The sequence below is a fragment of the Aedes albopictus genome, chromosome 2, assembly GCF_035046485.1.
Source record: "Aedes albopictus strain Foshan chromosome 2, AalbF5, whole genome shotgun sequence".
NCBI classification, from domain to species: domain Eukaryota; kingdom Metazoa; phylum Arthropoda; class Insecta; order Diptera; family Culicidae; genus Aedes; species Aedes albopictus.
Window position 1 is genome coordinate 503571076 of NC_085137.1, and position 22162 is coordinate 503593237.

The 22162-nt window shown below is 38.3% G+C and overlaps 1 protein-coding gene and 1 long non-coding RNA gene across 5 annotated transcripts in view; both read right to left on the minus strand.

Moving 5' to 3' along the window:
* LOC109407813 (cullin-4A) overlaps window positions 1-22162 on the minus strand; it is a 417220-nt gene that overhangs the window by 363094 nt on the left and 31964 nt on the right. The window lies entirely within an intron of this gene.
* Window positions 17308-18793, minus strand: LOC134287506 (uncharacterized). The gene is made up of 2 exons (XR_009997351.1): window positions 18688-18793; window positions 17308-18579 (listed from the first exon to the last, which is right to left on the minus strand). It is a non-coding gene; the product is annotated as an uncharacterized LOC134287506 (long non-coding RNA).

The window sequence follows — 22162 nt, forward strand, 5'->3', positions numbered from 1 at the left end:
GCTACGCTGAAGATCAATTGATCATTGTGCAATCCTCCAAACTACGAAACCGCCGAGAGGAAACGATTTCGTCATTTTGATTTCCGCACTCGTAGTCGTCTCTCTCTCTCTTCTGCTCCTTGCCTCGATTCGATCGGCCGGTTTGATTGAATTTCAATTTGGCAGGTGGTAATCGTACAAAAAACTGACGATGTAGGATAAGAAAACATTTAACTGGATTCGCTCACGGCTCTCCGGTCGTAATGTTGGATTGCATCATTTCAGGCGGAAAACGCACCGTTGCTTTGGAAAATTGATCACTATTGGAAGGAAGATGTATGATAAAAACTATATTGAGTGAATATGATAGCCTATAGTAAGTCGCAACAGATACTCACTGATATTCAATTTTATTTTTATTATTAACGACCTTCCTGGGACCTGTCCATAAACTACGTGGACTCTTAGGGGGGAGGGGAAGTCTGGCCAAAGTCTATGTTCCATACAAATTCCAAAAATGTTGTATGAATAAAAGTCTACGAGGGGGGAGAGGTGTTCTGAGATGGCCAAAAATGAGTCTACGACACGTAGTTTATGGACAGCACCCAGTGCTTGTTAACATTGTCATTAACAAAAGAATTGAATGGTGGACTACAATTGGCTTCTTTAGTGGTGTTGAGATAATTCCATATTATGAATCTGCATACCAAACTGAGCCGAAATCCAAATTTTCATCAATTTTGGTGCCCGGGAACCTATTTTAAAACCAATTTGAAATTTGTATGAGAGTGATTTGTCGAATCACCCCTCCTCGCATTTTGTACTGAATGGAGCTGTCAAGCAGTTACCCAGCTGTCAAAAGATGATTTCAAAAAATATTTTTGAAATTGATTTTATCATTTGAAATTGAAGTTCTAAAAATCTGAAAAAATCATATCGGCTCAGAAAAAGGTGCTCTTTCGTTTAAAAATAAAAAACCATTGAATTTTTCTTAATTTAAAACCCCAATTTACTTCGTTGAATCCCCGCCAAATTAACCAGTCGCTCTGGATGCCAGAACAGACGCTGTTTGAGCCTCCTTGGTGAACAGACGCTCGGGGCGTACCTCCTCAATTTAGCTGAAGTCAGAAGGACAACAACGCTCAAGCTGCACTACCAGGTCTTTGTCATCGCTTGACCCGTGGAAGCACGAGGTAGGAACTTATGAGGACCAGAGCTATGATGGACCTCCAACTCACCAAGTTCGGCAGCGCATCTGTAAGGGAACAGAGCCCAAAATGCCAAGATGGGGTAAAATGGTCCAACTCATAAAATACAGGGGATAGACAAAATGATCGAGACAGGCAAAATTTTCACTTTTTAAAAAAAATTTCAAATTGATGTAACTTTTCGAAAAGTGCATCAAATATTTTCAAATTTTTACTGTATAATAATCAACTAGTTGTGCATCAGTAGTCCAATTTAGAGAAAGATGGGGCTGTTCTGCACGAAGTTATAAAGCTTTTAGAAAATGGTATAATTATCCGATAGCCAACTTTCAGCTGTTATATCTCCGGATTCAATGAACCGAATGCAATGAAATTTTTACCAAATATGACTGAGCTCTGAAAAACCTTTGACTAAACATGGAATTCTCAACGCTGAAGAAAATTATAACGACTAGATTATTTTTTCTAATAAAACACGAAATTATCCAAAACATAAACATCATTTCAAAATTTAAGATACTATTGACAGTTCATTCAAATTCCCTCTAAATGAGTTGAATATAAATATGTTTTGAAGGAAAGTATAAACATAGCCGGCAATAAATTAAAAAAGTAGTAGGATGCATATTAAAAATAGACCAATTAACTAAAAAATCATAAAATAAATTAAATCGCTATAACGTTTTCGCTTATTAAAAATTTCAAAATGAGTTAAACGTTTTTTAGAGCTCATTATGTAAGTCATATTTGATCAAAATTTCATTGCATTCGGTTCATTCAATCCGGAGATATAACAGCTCAAAGTTGGCTATCGGATAAATAGACCATTTTCTAGAATCTTAATAACTTCGAGCAGAATAGCCCGATCCTTTCCAAAATTGGACCACTGATACATTACTAGTTGATCATCTTACAGTGAAAATCTGAGAATATTTGATGAACTTTTCGAAAAGTTTCAGCTATTTGAAAATTTTTTGAAATGTGAAAATTTTGCCTGTCCCGATCATTTTGTCTATCTCCTGTAATTCCTGAGTGAAACTTGATCATTATTATAGGTGAATGGTGTTAAGATATGTTTGCATTAAACATTCTTCTAGAAGCTAGACCGACAAACCCACGGAAAATCTTATGATTTCCCAATGAAAATTGGCAACTTCCGGTTTTTTTGTGTTTGCATTCGGGTGGTTTTATTACCAGCCATGTGTATCCAAGGAGATTGAGGCACATATGGAGGCGCATGGTTGTTCATATGTACGCTATCCATGTTAAGAGTCATTCAAATATGACGACCATCGTTCAGCGGGGAGGGGGTGACACTCCATGTATTGAGTGTACGAAAAAAGCGTGACGGAGGGATGGAAGTGAGGAGTCGAAAAAGCCCGAAAACTGATGGACGTAATTCTTGAATGTTTTCATGAAGTGGCAACTTACCCCAAGGCAGATGGCCTTTTTGCACCACTACCGTTTTACGAACCAGTTTTTAAAATCGCTGAAAATCGATGAGATGCAATAGTTTAGTGAATATTTTTCTGAAGCATCGAGCATATATTGTCTAGTTGCTGTTACCATTTTGAAAGCCCAACAAATGAGACTATATATCATTGAAAAAAATCGAAGTTCAAAAAATGGCATCTTACCCCACTTTCCCCTAACTGTTTCAGAACCAGGCAATTCTCTCAGTACTAAGAGAACCCTCGAGCAGGGAATCATGGTGGGCTTGCTACTGGATTAGCTGAGAGGCTATACAAAAAGTTGTGTCGTGTACGGACACTTGAGTAGCACTACATAGTACAAATGTGGATTGAATGACTGAATTTGGAGGAATATCTTGGAATTCTGAAAGCCCGCGACCGCTCGCCGATGCTGCTAACGGGAGAACAGGCGATCAGGTGGTGTCCTTGGCGATGTAATAATGATGTAGCATATTTCAATAAAAATGTGTTCACTCTTTATGCAGCGCTATTTGATTTTAGGTGAAGCATTGTCAGTTTATTTTGGGTGCAGTAAATGGACTGCAATTGAGTATTTCTAAACAGAGCTCGTGAAAAAGAACTTCTGCAAGATTTTCACAAGGATCGCCTAAATAATTATCGGGAGAAATCTCCGGAGGATTCCCAGAAAAAAAAACTTTTGGAGGAACTCCTGAAAGATTTCCAGACTCTGGGAAGGACCCCATAAGAAGATTCTGAAAAAAATACCAAGATGATTCTTGATGAAATCCAATAATGATCCAAGAATGATGTCATGAATGAATTACAGAAGGAACTTCTGCTGAAATGCCAAAAGAACTCCTGGAATCCTACGAGAAGCTTCTGTTGGAATCCCGGAAAAAAACTCATGACTAAATATCTGGACGAATCCCAGAAGGATTTTTTGAGAGAACCCTAGTCAACTGATGGAATTCCAGAATGGAATTCCAGAAAGAAAACTTTTGAAAGAATGAGAGGAAGAACTTCTGAGTGAAACGCTTGAAAGAATTTCATAGGAATTTTTGGGAGGCATTTCAGAAAAAAAAAATGGAATATTTCCGGTAGGAAGCTCTGAAGAAATGCCCAGGAAGCATTCTTGAGAGAATTTCAGAAGAAACATCTGGGTGAATCTCGGAAGAAACTTCTTGGAGGATCTGGGAGGATCTGAGAATGATTTCCTTAAGGAATTCCATTTTCTTGTAAAACTCCTGAAGAAATTCCCATAAAAACTCCGTGAAGAATTTCAAAAGAGACATAAGGTTCATTCCCAGATGGGAATTTCATGAGATTATCTAATTCCATAAGAAACTTTTTAATAAATCCGTAAACGAATTCATGGAGGAACAATGGAGGATGAAACTACTGGAACTAGCTGCAAAAAAAAACGCGTTAGAATCCTGTTAGGCCCCAATTTGTAGCGCACAAATCTCATAAAAATCTAAACCAGCACATGACAAGTAAACAAAGAAAAAAACAAAAGTACACTTTAGCCATGCCCGGATTTACGGGGGGGGACAAGTGCCCCGGGCGCCCCGATCATGCTAGCAAACAACCTACCCCCCCCCCCTCCCCCAAGATTTCCGATGCACTATGTTTTGAACGAAACCTTGTTCTATAGCAGTTATAATTGGGCTGCTTAAGGGTATCTAGATTTTTTTAATCCCAATTTTCACTTCACAACAAATTTAAATTCAGGATTTTTGATGCAAGATAGTTCCACTTCAGAATGAATTTAATGTTGGCACAGTACACCCACACTTATATGAAAAAAAAAAAAATGAAAAAAGTCAAGTCTTACCTCCTGAATCAGTTGTTTTAGACTCCGAGAAGCTACATTCAAAATTTGAGCAAAATTGGTTGAGCCTAAGGGGGCGCTCAAAACGCTTGAAGTTTATATGGGAAAACTTGGCCAAATGTATGCAGAAATTTTGAGCTTTCGAATTTTGCCGCTAGGTGGCGTTGTAAGCGTTCAATAATCAAACCCTTTGGTATTACTATAGGTGACTATATGCCAAACAACTTTGCCGAAGACCGTGAAGTGATCCGACGGCTGTGAAAAAAGTTATAGCCCAGGCAAAGTGAGGCAAAGTATTGAGATTTCATTATTGATATTATTCCTTTACATGTACCGTCAAACGGGGCTACTTGCAACAGCGGTGTAACTTGCAACACGATGACATACACTAAATGTGAAGCATTTCCTAATAATAATGAAAACTTGTATGCCCTACTATTTCGGTTTTAGAGAATATGTGTATCAAAGATCGCTTTAATATAAAAATTAGCTTTGTTTATGGTTTAGCTACACTGTTAAAACGGATTGCTCATTTTATGCCATAAAAACAAGTATGAAAATCGTGCTTGACCTCTCCCTTATGGTAAGTGCGATAAGTCTGATGACCTTGCTTGCAGTTAGGGTACGTAATAGTAAGCTTAGCTAAACGATAAAAGTTTGATAAACTTATCGACTAAGTAATGCAAAACATCATTATTATATTCGACAACCACTATGGGGTAACTTGCAACAGTTAAATTTGACGAAACCTTCTATTATTTATCTTTACTTCACGATATATTTGACAGAAATAACCGAAATGGATCATTTGTTGATTACGTAACGCGTTCATTTTCAAATGACAATTCATTTTTTACATTTTTTTGCACGTGACCTTCAAACACTGTTAGGACATACCATATTTTGAAGTTTTATTCATGTTTCATCATGTTAAAAGTTCAATTTTTGTTTATGAACGCTGTAAAGCAATCACCAACATCAATTCTGAAACTAGATGGAATAAAATATTTCAGTTTAATACCAAAATTAGCGAGTTTGACATTTACAAAGTAGAATAGGTGTGTTTCAATCATGTTAATTTAGCTGAAATTGCCAAACACCACTTCAAATTGAAAACTACTTGAAGATGGCTCACTCTACCTTTTCAAGAAATGACAATAATCATTGTTGATATTTTGTAATGAGTGCTAAGTCACGAGAATCATATATATTTTGTGTTTGAGGAACGTGAGACCTGTTGCTAAACGATATACACTCCCGTTCAAAAGTTTGGGGTCACTCCCTCAAAAACATGTCATTTTTTTAGGCCCATATCGCCGCCAATTTGCGTCCGATTTCAAAACCCTAGGTTTCATTCAAAAGATAATAAGTCAAAGAAACTTTGAACATGATTTAAAAGAAACTTTTTCAAAAAAATTTGTATGTAAACTTAACCCAAAGTTGCCAAATTTTCTAAAAAATGAATATAAACTTACGGCAGTGTCGCTGGAAGTTGGGTCGACCAAATTTTAAGATGAGAGCGGTAATATGACCCATTTTCCATTAGCTTTCAACTGCTTTTTACAGAACTTAGCTAAAAAATCTAGAGAAAAAGTTATTAAGTAAATTAATCCTTGATGTCATCGACCAAAAGTTTGGGGTCACCCCTCGATATGATGTATCGGCCAAAAGTTTGGGGTCACTTTCGTAAAACATGGAAAAGTGATTTGGTGATATCTTCGTCATCTATAGTTCAATTTTAATTATTTTTGTAACGTTGTAACGTTGTAACGTCACGCTACTAATTCCCAAAAATGCGTCAAAACGTTGTAACGTCACGGTAGAATGTATCATAGTTAAATAGACGAAGAGGCTCTTAGAACCATCATAAAACCAAAACAAAAGGTAATAGGTTTTATGACGCTTCTGAAAACCTCTACAAGACTAGTTGGCCATAAAAATGTTACCTGGGAAAGGAAATGTGTTCTTTCGACAAGGCTAGGAAGAAAAACACATTTTTGAAATTCTTTTTATATTTTTGGATTTTAACATAGGCTAGTTCTTTACACAAAAACAATTTTTAGTTGTCAGATCGATAAGTTATCCAATGCCCGAAGCTTACGACAATTTTTGAAAAAAAATCCTCTCACGCTCTGACACTCATGTACATAGCACACAATAGAGACGTGTAGATATTCATCTAACTCCATCCGAAGGAGATTTGGATTGTGAAAAAGAACAAACCATGTGCATCAGTGGAATCGAGTTCAGTTCTGTGTCTTCAGGGGATGGAGATGGTCAAGTGACTCCGTAGCTTGGAGGAAAGAAACGCCCGTCTAGCGAATTGGGATTCCCACCGGAGCACGTGGATTATTTTTTCACGATTTAAATCTCAATTTGTTCATCAAACACGTATTTCTGTTGCTTATTATGTTTTCAGTTGAAACCCGAATTAGCGACATTTTTTCTTTACCTTCCGCTGCATTTGCCTTTCGTTAAACACAATGTCGGAAGTGACTCACTGTATTGTACATCTGGTACTCTTTACAGCGCGCCTCTTCCGATATTGTATTTGACGTAAGGCAAAAGCAGCGGAAGTTAAAGAAAAAATCTCGCTAATTCGGTTTTGAACTGAAAACATATTTGCGTAGCGTAATGATCCATTACAGCACTGTTTTCTGTTTTGATCAACTTCTTTATGCTTTTTGGACGCAATTTTGAAAATTTATGACAACTGCTATGAACCTGCTATGATCAGACTGTCTTAAACATGGCTATGAACATCAGTTTGCATTTTGGTGAAAGAGTTTTGTTAAAAACTATCCTCAAGCGGTAATTTATAAAATTGCAAAAAACTTTGTACGGAACTTGATGCTAAACTCGATTTTTACAGCATTCGTCGTAATTATCCAACTCAGCAAGCCTCGTTGGATAAATGTACGACTCGTGCTATAAAAATTTTCATTCGGCACCTTGTTGCGTAAACGACTATGGAAATACGAAAAAAAAAAGTAATTTTTTTTTTCAATTTTGCTGTAGGTGCCTACTTTATAGGGTTTGGCCGGGCCTCCTAAAGTCCAAATCCGGCACTGACAATATTTCCCACATTTAATCGCGTTCAGTAATTTTTACCGAAATCTTAACTGCAGAGCGTTTGGTAATGGATTTTTACCAAAATTCTGTAAAAAATTACAAAATTTCGATAAAATTTCATCGTTTATCTGTCAAACTCTAACGAAGCTCGGTAAATGTTGCAAACTTTACCGAATTTCACCGGCAAACATAACTTTACCCTCTAATACCCAAATTTTTGATTTTGATCTAAATATCATTTTTCGTCATCTAAAATCGATTTAAACATGTTTTGGAAGATGATTCTTTTTAATTCTCGATTTCGTAAATTTCAGTTTTTGATTTTTCTAATTTTTATTTTTGAACATCCCCACATTTTTATATTTTTCCTGGAAGTCTATTTGGGGTACGGATTTTTTGAGATGAAAACATTTTGAGATTTTATGATTATTGTCGAAATATTTTTATTTTACATTTTTTTCATGGAAAATTTTATTTTCCGTGTAATTTTAAGAAAAATAAATTCTAGAGTGTATTCGATTCCCTTAAACTATTAAACTAGGATAGAATGATTTGGGAAAAATTTAAAATATGTTAATTGCAGCGAATGAAAGCAAAATCATCAATGACGTCTGAAAGGTGACTAAAGCATCAATTTTTCAATGATTTTTTAAAAATATAAGTACGCTTCAAAATACACCAAACAATATTTTGAGATATACAAAACAAAATCGAGTCCTAAATATCAGCCGAAAATATAAAAATTTTGATTTTCCACGAAACAAAAATTACAAAAATGCTCAAACTATACCCCGTCTAAAGGCGTGATTGGGTATTAGAGGGTTAACGGTTGAGACTTCGGTGAAACATTACCGAAGTCGATATTTTTTCTAAGCGTGTAAGATTTGTGCATTTATGGTTCTGGTGCAATGAGCCATTTTATGAGACGTTTCGGATCAGCTGATCGCTCATTTTATGAATTAAAATTTGACAAGAGGTCACGTCCAAGCCTGTGAGTGTGATTATCAATTTCAACTGTTGTCGTTTCCTAAAATAGACTATGCTGAACTGGGATTCCATGGGATTATTATTGTTCAACAATATTTGTTTAATGTTTTTGTATTTGTATGCAACAATGTCGCATAAAATTTAATATTATGTTATTAGAGTAAATAGACAGACATGGAACAAATTTTTTAACAAATTCGTTCTACAGTAAAGACCAGAATTTGTTATGATTGTGTTACATTGGCCTACATTACTGAAATTTTAACAGTTGACAATTTCACTCGAATATGAAGCAAACAAATTGACATTTTGTCCATAAGAGTAAAAGGAACACAAACCTCTTTTTTCGCATGGTAAAGCCAACAAACCTACAACGCTTTCAAAATTTTGTGACCTAATTTTGGAGCATATCTGCAAGGCGAAAAAGACGAAAGGCAGCAATTCCAATCAGTTCAGGTAATTGAGTTATCAATTTTAGAGTATTTATTGTGGGCCAAGTATGGGAATGACAAAAATATCACTATCTTGTTAAAACTTTTTGAAAATAGCTTTATCTATGCTCACAGCGTACCAAACTGGGAACAAGCAACTGTCTCTGCTGGGGTGTAATTGTTTCAAGCAGAATAAGAAACCACCCAATTCAAAATCATAGGCCCAACCATTTGAAGAGAGATGCCCCAAACCAAAACATAATTCAAACTAATTGTTATAATTGGTTGAAAGGTAATTACGTCCAAAAATATCATCGAATTGGTGCTGGTGCTGGTGGTTGTTGGGTTATCCCTTGGCGATAGTGGAACAAAAACAACGGCCACAAAACAACGAATCAAAACCAAACACCGTCCATCACTCATCCGAACGAAACGCGCGAAGTGAGGCCAATTTTCGCACTCCGGGATTTACAGTAGCGGTCAACGCTAGAGAAATGATTTGTTTTTGTGTGAATCAAGTTTTCCCTTGTACCAAACCATCCGAAACGTACATTTTTTCAAGTTCAACATAAGCATAAGAGTGGAACTCACGACTCCTACTCACTAGAAAGGCGCACACTACACCACGAGAAGACCCGAAGATGAAGTGACTAACCTGAATTCAAGTTCAGCTCGAAATTATGAGATTATCTTTTCCATAATCCGCACTTATTTCGGATGAATTAGATGTCCATCCACACAAAGCATCTACGCCTATTGGCGACGGAAATAGTCGAGTGACTCCGTAGCCTGAAGGAAGAGAAGCGCCCGTGTAGCGAATTGGGAATCGTGAGTTCGATTCTCACCGTAGTACGTGGATTTCTTTTCATAATTCAAATCTCAATTTGTTCATCGAGCACATGTTTCTATTGTAGATGGATGAAAAAGTATGTTCAACAAAATAATGGAGTTGTTTTAAATTGTTCATCAAATCGATTAAAAAAGTTGACCATTTCATATTGGAAAAAACATTGTTCCATACAAACTGTCCAGTACTGTGCCTCGCTAAGGCGTGAACTCAACCGTCGTCGTTTTCGACGATGACGAAGATGATGGTGGAAATAATGAACTAGATTTCCTTTTCTTCGGTGGAGAATGGCTCTTCACCACCAAAGGCAAGGGTTTCTGCTTCTGCTGTTTTAGCTTTCATTGGCTTCGGTTGCTATTTTCTTCCATTACTGTTCGGAGAGTGAATGCGGGCGGGCGGTGCGCTAGCTTTAATGTCTTTCCGGTAGCATAGGTTGCTAGGTTAGGAGAGGGGAAATCCCCGTTGGTTGGTTGGGCTGGGGCTGGAGTCACACTGTATCGGATTCCGGATCGCCGACGGACCCGTACGGAACCACAGGCGTGAATGAAGTGCCGGTAGCTAATGGGCTGCTTTCTACGAGTTTAGGCTTCACGCATTTGTGCACGGTGAGGCGAAGAGGCACGGGCTCGGTTCGATATGGGGCTGATGTAGAACAAATAGGCGCTAATGAAATGATTGGCGTTGCAAACCACCAAACCGGTAGTAAACATGGCGTCAACCACTGTTGAAGTAGCTCTGTATGAAATGTGCCGATCACTGAATGAAAACAATATACTGCAGGGTACTGGGAGGCAAAATTCGAAGCGAAATACTTCTATTTGACATCCAGTAATTGTTAAAAGAAAATAAGGTCTCCCAAACAGGAACTTTTCGAATCATACCTATTCCCCTCGAGGGATCTCTGGGATCACAGTCCTACCAGATGCTAAAACCCTCTTCACAATCTAGAGGGTAGACATCTAAAAGACACGGACAACGTCTTCAGCCAGAGGCTGTACAGACTGAACGAAACTTAACACTAGACAACGGACATGACACACATTTACAGCACCAGTAGATACGAGGAAAAATCATTTCTTGCGACAAGTTTCATCATTCGGAACGGGAATCGAACCCTCACCCCATGGCATGCTACGGTTATACCACAGACAAACAGACGTAACACTCTAATAATTCCCATCGTACACCGATGTAACGATCAATTTCAAAATTTGATAGTTGGCCATCTGACCATCTGTGGCGCTCGCATCGTTTGTGTTCGAGTTTAACGTTTGCCTACTACCGCCACCTAGTTGATGGTTGCCCAAACTCAGTCTTTTTAGCATTAGGCGAACATGATTCCGTGACTATTATTTGAATCGAAAAATGTACGCAGTGTTACGTCTGTTTGTCTGTGGTCATACGCTTGGTGACGCTAACTGCACGGCCACGAGGCTCCACAACTCTCCATCTATGTACTTCGTCATATGCGCTAATTCCCGTCATAACAGACAGCAAATAGCCAATAATTACAGATATTTTAACTTACCTTTGCCAATGGCTCATCAGATGGAGATGGAAGCAAAATGAATAATCGCAAAATTACGCGGAATTTCACGTTTCAATTACACTGTTCTTATGTACGAGTTGAACATTTTTCTCGTTTTGCGTACGACGAAGGCAACTACACCAAAGTATCTTTGGTAACTTGCCGAATTGTTCTTCATTACCGTTCAATTTTAACTTCACCAGATTTATTTATTTATTTATTCATTTTAAATTCAACGGACATAACCTGTCTAATTGAATTATAACTAATCTATTACAATAACAAACATCGAATGATGATAGCCACATTGACGGGATTAACAACAAATACATACATACAATGGAATACAACGCTACATTTGATCTATACAAAACTATATATCTTCAGTAGAACAATGCCTGCTACAGTGGTTCTCCATAGTTGTTACGGAATTCCCTAAAATGTAATCCAGAAGGCCAGGTTGATGGAAGTAGTGCCATTTCTTTCAAACGCACTTTAACATCAACGTTGAATGAAATGAACGGCATTGAACAGCAGTCCTTCCATGCTGGAACTAGCTTTTTCGCTACAACGTCGTCCGTTCCCAAAGCACCAGAGACCAGCTTGAAGATTTCGCGTACACTAACGTGATTTTTGATCCTCGAAAGAAATGTACTTGTTGAACCAACCTGCTATTCACACCCCACAAAAGCTCTATCACTTCAATGTTGGATTTCACTACTGCAGAAGAGTAGCAAATAGTTTTTACCGTCGGTGAATTGTAAACAACAAATTGTCTTCGTCTCAGGGAGGATGCAGGCAAATGTGTGCGTGGATTTTGTGCATAAGAAGTATCGTATTTCACAACCACAGAGAAAGATTTCTTTGTTGCACTGTGATGGCGTTTACTAATCTGGTGGGCAAAATTATTATGAATTCATCAAAAATATTAACCGAAATATTTAGGTCGTTATTTTAGCTCTGCAATTTAAAAACTTTCTGATCAATCGTTGTTCGCGAACATATACGTATACGTTCCAAACGACAGCAGCAGCATGGTCAGCTGCGCATCCAACACCCAGGATATATTGAAGTAAATTCCAATGATTTTTGCTGCTTTTCTGTGATGTTTCAAGATTTTAAGAAACCTCACCAGCAGCTGATTGGGTTTGCCATAACAAATTTCGGCTCAGCTTCGGGTCTCGTCGGGTAAACTTTTTTCGTTGCTAACGAAAAATTTCTCACTCATACCTGAGCGTTCGTGTACAATTCCCCCCCTACACCAACCATCGCATCGGAACCGTCATCGATGATCTTCACGAAGCACGCGCACTCACCCGAGCCGACGGGACAGCAGCGACCAGCAGCGAGAGAGTGAGTGCCGTGAGAGCCAGCCGTGAGAGCAGCAGTGAACGCCGTCGCTGCGGCCGTCATTATCATCATCATCGACTCTCGTCGTCCAGCCAGCGTGATGATGATGGTTCGTTCCATGCGCGTCGCGTGAGTTCTACGGGCGCGTAGAACATTCCACGTGTTTCCCGAACAGGAGCATATCGCTATATAAACGCGTCACCTTCGCGGTAGCGAATCAATTGAATTGGCTTCTTTAACGGTGTTGAGATAATTCCATATTCTGAATCTACACGTCAAACTGAGCCGAAATCCAAATTTTCATTCATTTTGGTACCCGGGAACCTATTTAAAAATAAATTTGAAGTTTGTATGGGAGCGATTTGTTGAATCACCCCTCGGCGGATTTTGTACTGGGCGGAGCTGTCAAGCAGTTGCCCAGCTGTCAAAAGGTGTTTTAAAAAATTATCTTTGAAATTGATTTTAGGTATCAAAATGAAGTTCTAAAAATCTGAAAAAAAACATAGTGGCTCAGAAAAAGGTGCTCTTTCGCATAAAATGAAAAAATCAATATTGTTTTCTTAATTAAAAAACCCAATTCTAAAGGTGAAATAGTTACAAGCGTTTGCGTGGCTTTAACAACGCGAAGTGAAACTAATCACAAATGTAAAGTGTAAATAGTAGCAGTAGAGAATAAAGTAGTGTTGTGAACAAGTGATAAAGTGATTATTCCCTCCCAATCCGAAACCCATATTCTCTATCTGCCGTGTCAATACAGTCCAGTGATTCGCCTTAAATTCTTGTGTTCATTGCCGAACAATCGTATTTTGAACACATGATTTGATTTCAATTGCGAAGAATTGACCGACTTTTAAAATTCACAACTATGTTCAAATAAAAAAAAATCATTCTATGCCACGTTGAAGGTGTTACAGAAATTGAATTCAGGTAGTGCCCGAAATAGACGTGGCCTAGATGGAAACAGTATTCGAGGGACAATTTTTATATTTAATTATTTTGAAGAAATTGTAGTTCTTTTACTATATTTAGCCTGATATGGAAGCTAGTTTACAAAATAGTACACCCTTTTAGAATCCATTTAGGTAAAAGCAGAGTTAAGGGGCGTTTAGGGCGTGTATAAGAATTAAAGGTTTTAAAGTATTCCAGGACTTTCTGAAGTTAAGACCGTCTGAGCTACCAGTTTAATCAGTCATCTATTGGCGCATTATGAATGAAATTTATGCTTACACAGCCTTATGTAACTTTGTGCTGTCAAATGATGAGTTCATTGTCAATTTGAGGATCTCCAAAACTTCCTTGTGTATAGGTCTTTGAATCTACCAACGTGTTTGGTTATCTCTAAGAGCTTTATGACTAAGGTTTATACTCACACAGCCTCAGGTAGTTATGATCTATCAATTAAGGGGCTCCTCCTTTTACTCCTTTACTTTAAATGTCATCAAATCTACGAGAGCTACTAGTTATGTCTACACAGCGTCAGGCATCTATGTTCTATCTAGTGGAGGGTTCTATGATTGTATAGAAGTATCCGAGAACTCTTTGGTTCGGGTATAGGTCATCGGATCTACAAGCGTAATCTGTGATCTATTGGAGCATCGTGAATCAAATTTATGCTTACACAGCCTCATGCAGTTATGAAACTCCTTAATCCCCCATGAAACTTCCGTAAGATTCACCTGAGCGCCTCTGACGCCCCCTAAAACCCCTCTGAAACGCTATGAAATTCCCTGATACGCATTGAAACGCTTTGAAACGCCTCTAAAACCCCCTAAAACCTCCGTGAAATTCACCTGCAAGCTTTACAAGCCCCTTAAACTCTCCTCAACCACCGCAAACCTCCTGAAACTCCCCGAAACGCCATTAAACGCATTGAAAGGCCTTGAAACGCTTTGAAACGCCTCTAGAAACCCCCTGAAACCTCCGTGCAATTCACCTGGCAGCCTCTGAAGTTGTGGAGCGGACCTGGTGTGGTGGTTAGAACACTTGACTATCACGCTGAGGACCTGGGATCGAATCCCACTCCCGACATACTCACAAAATGTGGGTTCTTCCCAGTATTGCGAAACGAGCGAGTACTCACACAACTAGTCAAACTCACGAGTGAGTATGAGCAGTACACCTTAAACTCACCGTGAGTATTACTCACATTTGAGTAAGCGCTGTACAACTCACACTCACTCGTGAGTATTGACGTGCAGATACTCACTCACGAGTATGCTTTACTCATATTCATACGGTAATCTAAAAATTATCTAAAGGCTTGGAATCCTATCAAACATTAAAATGGTATGTTTTATTGGGGCGAATGTATTGAATCAGTAGACAAGGTTGCTTGTCAATAATTCTATTGTTTTTTTATTCTAGTGAATTGTATCTTACTGGTAGTTCTAAGCGCTCCGTTAAGGGCGGTCCTGAACAGGTCCCCTTTGAGCCCAACAGCTCAACGTGAGGGCTTTTGTTTGAACTCAAACCTCTTGTAGACAGAGATCAATCCCCTGAAATGGCTGTCATCCACATATAACTGGCGTGAAGCCAAAAATTTGGTGCAGGACGTGGTGCTGATTTGAATGGGCGGTTGCATTAAGCTGAAAACAGTGATTTTTTTCTGTTAGTGCAGGCGTGACATTCACATATAATTGAGTTCAGCGTTGTTTTAAAAGGACGAAATGTATTTGCATGCTTGTGCGTCTTGTAAATTTAATAAAGAACACTAAACGCATTGAACAAATGTGTAAACGATCGTTTCTCAAATGCACGATAATTCGTACGACAAAGTTCGCTTCCACACGTAGCAGATTGAAAGGCAGGCTGAAATTTCGTAAACGAGCCGGCTTCAAGAACTAACGCTTTCTTCAGGGGATTGGCAGAGATAGCAATTAAGAAAAAGTAATTTTACGGAATCGTGTGGTGTGCTCGATTGGTAGCCGATTTGACCTTGGATTTGACAGTTCGATAGCAGCAGACCTGCTGCAAAGGCGCATATAGTGCTGAATTAAAGCCATTTTAGCCATTTTTATTGGTTATCTGGGTGTGATTACTGGCCATGTTACTGGTAGTAATTTGCTCGGAAGTTTTTTTTTCTTTTTAGGTCCGAGGCTCATATAATTAGGGTAGTCCAACTTTATATGAAAAAAAAACTAAGATTCGAAAAAGCTCATGGGGTTCCTTCAGAATTTGTTCCTTTTTTCATTCTTCAATCACTTTACCTAATTTACAGCTTTTTTGTCCACCAGGGCACTGCGTGAGCGATTCCAATTGGAAGTTGTACTTACACTTTGTACAGCTCCTAAATGGTCGGCGTTCGGTCAGAGTGGACTACACGATTTTTCGGGCAAGTAAATATAAGCTGAGGAATAAGTTAAACCTGAACTTTTCGACGTTATTTTGATGCAGATGTGTCATTACATAAAAGAATAATAGTATTTGTGAAAATAATGCCAGAAATTTGAAATTTCAAGTGTTTGCAGGACATTTTCTCGAAATAATTGAAAACAGATAGTCCGGTCTGACTTAACGCCGACCAAATGTATTCTATTATAATTCTACTAGATCGAACTGGATTCCGTTGCGCTGCTTTCACTTTCTGCACTATTATGGCAGAATGATGAGCACGAGGATGTTGATGTGTGGCTCTTGTTCCTTTTCCTGTCCGATTGGGGGTCCATTATGAGTTGCCGTTAGCCGATATCCAGGTGTCCGGGTCCGTTGCAGCATATGCTCTGAAGAGGGTCAGGCGCCAGCTGCTCTCGGGGGGAAGAGCAACTGACGAAAAATTGCAAGTGCCGGGCTGGGATCGAACCCATGACCATCCACTTATGAAGTGAACGTGTAGCCACTACGCTACGGGCCCTGGCAATTTGTTCCTTTTGTCACCCATAAGTTCCAATAAAGTTTTGTTTCAATTCTATCAAGTCTAAGCACTTTTTTATGAAACATCCAGCAATTTGTGCTGATAGGGCACAAAGTTGTTCTGGATTCTAGCAAAAAATTGCTTAAAAATCAACTATTCATTTTGCTGGTTTTTGCTTTGCTGGATGCGTTTAGTGTGTGAGTTTCATGTTCGAAAGTTGAGTACTCAAGTAAATTTACTATTTTTTGTAAATTTTAACTTACAAACTGATCAAGTGTTTAGTATGAGGAAAAACGTTACTTTTCCTTACGGAAAAATAGAACGGACTATTTTTCTGCGCAGAAAAAACTACAGCTCTTTAAGATTTACAAGGGAGGCGTTACCAGTGTAAAACTTTTTTTCCTTACACGGAGAAAAATAATTAGTAAACACAAACGGATTTTAGTTAGATTCAAACGGATGTTTAGGTTGAATTTGGCACAACCGGAATATTAGTTGATTTCAACTACCCGCATTAGTTGGAACAAACTAATGCATCCAGTTGTTATTTTTTCGGAATCTCACAGTAATTTTAACCAACGTCAGTTTAAAATAACAACCTGGGTGGTTGTTCTGGTTGTCAGCCTCTAAATCAACAAACGAAATTAGTTGTTTCAAACCAAATGCAATGGTTTGAAATTACCGTAATCTGATTTGTTTTCAACAAACTGGTCGGTTGAATTTAACGATAAAATGTTTCTTTTTTGTTACTTTATTATTATTTTTTTCAAAACGAATAAATTATTGGAAAATTTGTAAGGATCACATATTTATTTATTTTATACAAATACACTGATTGAGATAAGTAATGATAACCAGAATAATAATATGATTGTAATACCGATTACTCTCGCATTTTTCCTGATACCAGCGCGATGCGATTTCCTCCATCGTGTTTCAGCTCTCGGGAAATTACGTGGCTCCAGCCAATGTTAATCTTCAGCAAGGCTCATGATTCTATTCTGGAAGTAGATTATCCGAAACTATTACTTTGCACACCACTCATCAACTCATTTGAACATACCTGGAGCTCTCTAACATGCTGCAACACTTAACAAATTGCCAAACTTACTGGCTGGATGGCACAAAACGGTTCTTCAAAATGGTGGCCATATAATTGAGTTGAGCTCATGACGAGGCTTGTGAGAAGACCCAAATGAAACAAACCGCTAATTTGGTTTGTTTCAAACTGAAGTTTCGATTAAATTTTCCACAAACAACATCTTAGTTTGGTTCTACCGGCGATGTTTGTTATTACAAACTAATAATGTGGTTTGTATTTCATAACAAACAAGAGTAGCAGTCAACCCAAACATTAGTAAAAACAAACCGCGAGTTTCGTAGCAAACAACAAACCTCTCAGTTTGTTTTTACCGGAATCGATATTACTGTCTCATATTAAAAACAACAAATGAAATGGTTTGTTTCAACCGTCGTTTTCCATTTAGAAACAACAAATTTTTGATTTGAAATAACAAATAACTAAGTTGAAAAAACAACAAACAAGTTTGTTGTTTCAAACTAGCCTGCTTTTCCTCCGTGTACTTGCCTACTCAAGTAGTTTTAAAGCAAAACCAATATTTGTCCATTATATGCCCTATATTTTTGCACAGTAATAGAAACTAGCCACATGGGAAAAAACGTATGCAGATGTATGAAAATGAATGCAGAAAAGAAAAGTTTTGATTGTTTGGACCTAGGACATGTAATTGACCCTACCATTTTTAATTTGAAGGTAGGTAAATATACGCCAAACATCTTTATTGAATACCGTAAAGTGACCCGACGTATGCGAAAAAAGTTATACCATTGACAAAGTGTAGTGAAATATAGAGATTTCCTAATTGATGATATTACTTTGCATGCGTAGGTAAACAATAAGAGTTTTTAGCCTATGGTGCCAAAGCTCTCGAGCAGATCCACCTTTCCTCGAAAACTGTGCCTTGTATATAAATAATCACCATTGCAGTACAGAACAAACGAAAACATCATTTCAAACCAACAAAAATAACTTACTCACTAAACTCACCGTGAGTAAAATGAGTAACTCACACGTGAGTAATGACGTCATACTCTCGCGTGAGTATTACTCACAAGTGAGTAATACTCACGCGAGAGTATGACGTCATTACTCACGCGTGAGTATACTCATACGCGAGTAACTCACAGCGTGAGCATTACTCGCAAATGAGTAAGGTGAGTGAGTATTTTTTACTCGTGAGCATGAGTTTCGCAACACTGGTTCTTCCTTCGGAAGGGAAGTAAAACGTGGGTCCCGAGATGAACTAGCCTAGGGTTAAAAATTTCGTTAATAAAGACAAAAAAAAAGCCCTTCAAAACTCGTCTGGAACCTCCTGAAACGTCCTGATACGCCTTGAAACGCCTCTGAAACTCTCATGAAACCTCTGGAAACCTCATGAACCGCCCTGAAACGCTTTGAAACGTTTTGTGATGCCTTTTAAATCCCCATGAAGCCTCTGTGAAATTCATCTGAGAGCCTCTGAAGCTCCCAGAAACGCCCTGATTATAAAATGCTCTGAAACGTATTGAAACACCTCTGAAAGTTCCCAGAAACCTTCACGAAACTCATTCGAGTGTCAAAAGTTCCTCAAATCGCCCTCCGTGAAACCTCTGTAAAATTCACTTGGAAAGCCCTTAAACCTCCGAAGCCTCCTAAAACACCTCTCAAACGTACTTAAACTCTTTTAAACGCATTGACACGCTTTAAAACGTCTCTGAAACCCCTCTAAAACCACCGTTAAGCTCACCTGAGAGCTTAGGAAGCCCTCTAAGACCTCCTGAAGCGCTCTGAAAGGGTCGTCCAAACTGACCTAAAATGAGGTCCTTGAAATCTACAAGAATATCTTTACGTATTTTTGCCATAAATAATAGCAATATATAAACTGTTGGGATCCGTGAAGCTCTTGAATTTCAAATGTCATTTAGAGACACTATAGGAATATTCCAGGACAGCCAAACTATCTTGGAGTTCAGAACTTCAGGTCTACACTCGTAAGAGTAGCCATATCTGCTCTACTGAGTAACGTTGTATATTCAACCGCGGTTACTGAACTAACCTGAAGTCTACTAAAAATAGTATACACACTGCTGCTGAGCTCCGCTAAATTCCATTCTTTTGCCGAGATTCGGAAGTGGACATCTAAGGACCGAGGAAAGAACGTGGGGTGAGGTGGGCTTTGGGTTCAGGTTGGCTTTCTACTTCACAGAATTGTTACCTTGTTCTGTGGCGGAGTTGGTTAACGCGCCCTGTCTAGCGAACTTGGGGAGACGTGGGTTCAAATCCCACCAGAACTACGTGGATTTTTTCGCAATTTTTCCATTCAATTTGTCCATTTTTCAACACATATTGTGCCTATGAACTTCAGTCATTACGTATGTCTAACATACCATTTCGGTTGGTTATCCGAAAAACAACAACATTCGTGTTGAATCGCAATTTAACTGAGATATTATCAAAAAGGCAAGTTTATTCATAGTAGCACCCATGGGTACCGCTGGTATAAACATAGAACGTCAAGCGTTTATCCAAGATTTCAGCAGATGAACTTTAACTGAGCACAGTTAAAGCACAGCCGATCTCGGCATCCTGTTTTAAGTGTGTAAACCTTTGGGACATTTAAGGTCGTCCAAACTACCTTCTAATAAAGTCCTTCATATCTATAAGAACTATGTTATGTGTTTTTACCGTAAAAATAGCATTGCGTAAGCTGCTGGACCTGCCAACCTTAACTCTTCTAAAAATTATTATAAACCTTTGAGACATTGAGGCTCGTCCAAACTGTCCTGAAGTTTAGTTCTTGACAGTAACAGTAGTTATTCTCACAATAAACTGTAACACTACACATCCAACTATAATCTGTAATCCCTCTGGCATTGCATGAGTCACTCCAAGATACTTTTGAGATATTCCAAACTATCAACCAAACTACTCAGGAGACCATAGCTTCAGGTCTACACTTGTGACAATAACTTTTGTCCCTACGTTAAGTAGTGTTACAATAAGCGTTGTTATTTATTTTTGGGACTTTATGTGACATCCTTACTTTTATGGAGCTTAGTTGATAAAAAACAACCACTGTAACATGAGGTTATTTTGTTTTAGATAGTAACGTTACACAACCAAATAGGATCCATGGACCTCTTAACTTTCAAGGGTCACTTCATGATAATGTTGTGTAACTCAAAGCAGCAAAAAAGATATTATTACGGCTGTAGTCTCCATGTAACGAAGCTATGTCATAGTCTCTGATTGTATCCTGTGTGCTCCAGTAGGTATAATAGACAATAAACAACATAATTCTAAATAGCCAAAGCAGAATTGCTGTAGATGCTAGATTCAAATCCAACATCATAATAGTTTGGATATCCATCATATGACCCCAGCTGATCTGATAATGTCCATTGAACATTCAGAAGATATACTGGACATGATAGATTACATATCGTAGCTTTTATAATGAAATAAGTTACCGTTACAACCGTAGACTTCAAGGTGTAATCCCAAGAACAGTTTGGATAACCTAGGATATCCCAATAGATCTGATACTGTCTTTTGAAATAGACTTAATGGGCATAATAGAATAAAAATCATAGCTTTGTATAATGAAAAAGTAGCTGCTATTACCGTAGACTTTAGGATCTAAAATCAAGAACAGTTTGGGTTTGGGTGACCTAGGATATCCAGAAAAAATACTCTGCATCATATTCTATCCCTTTTATGTTGTTCTGGTCAGTCACATTAGTCATTTAGTCTTTATTTCATTGAAAAGTGTACCGTTGCTACAGCTGGTGAAGTGTACAGGGAAATCCATAGAAAAAGCTCTTGGATAAATTGTATGAGTAATAAGTGTAGAAATAATTGGAGGCATTCATACCCATTTTTCAAGAAATCCGTAGAAGGATTCCTGAAGAAACTTCTGGATGAATTCCCGGTAGAGTTTCTGGAGGAATCCCAGCAGCAACTCCTGGAGGAATCATAAGAGAAAATTCTGAAAGAATGCTTAGGGAAATCCTTAGATAAATTCCTGGATTGTTCCACGAAGTAATTCTACGAGGAAGTATTGGAGAAATCCTTACAAAAAATTCTCGATACATTCCGATACGATACAGAGGAGTTCCAGTAGAAATTCATGAGGAAAGTCCTGAAACACTGGTAGAAATAAATCGCACCGCGAATTACTGACAAGCTTCCAATAAGAATGCTTAAAAAACGAGAATTTATGTTGGAATCTCTGAACGAAACCCTGCGAGACATTCCTGGAGGAAATCTCGACAGCAATTCCTGAAGCAAATACAGCAAGAAATCTAGTGCATAAATCTAAGTATAACATGGAAAATCCCAGCAAGTATTACAATTTGTGTATTTTTCAACAACTAAAAGCACTAGGAAGAAGAGCAGGTGATTTTGAATTGGTCATCTCAAGGACGTAACTAAGAGATTAATTGTCACTTCATGGGCCTTTATACTTCAAGGATGGGGCACTGATATTTTCACTGTTTCCTGGCTGAAAAGCCTATGCTTAAGCGCCATTGATCGCTCTCAGCTCTAGCCACCCACCTGTAGGCGCTTGTTGAAGCCGTCTGGGA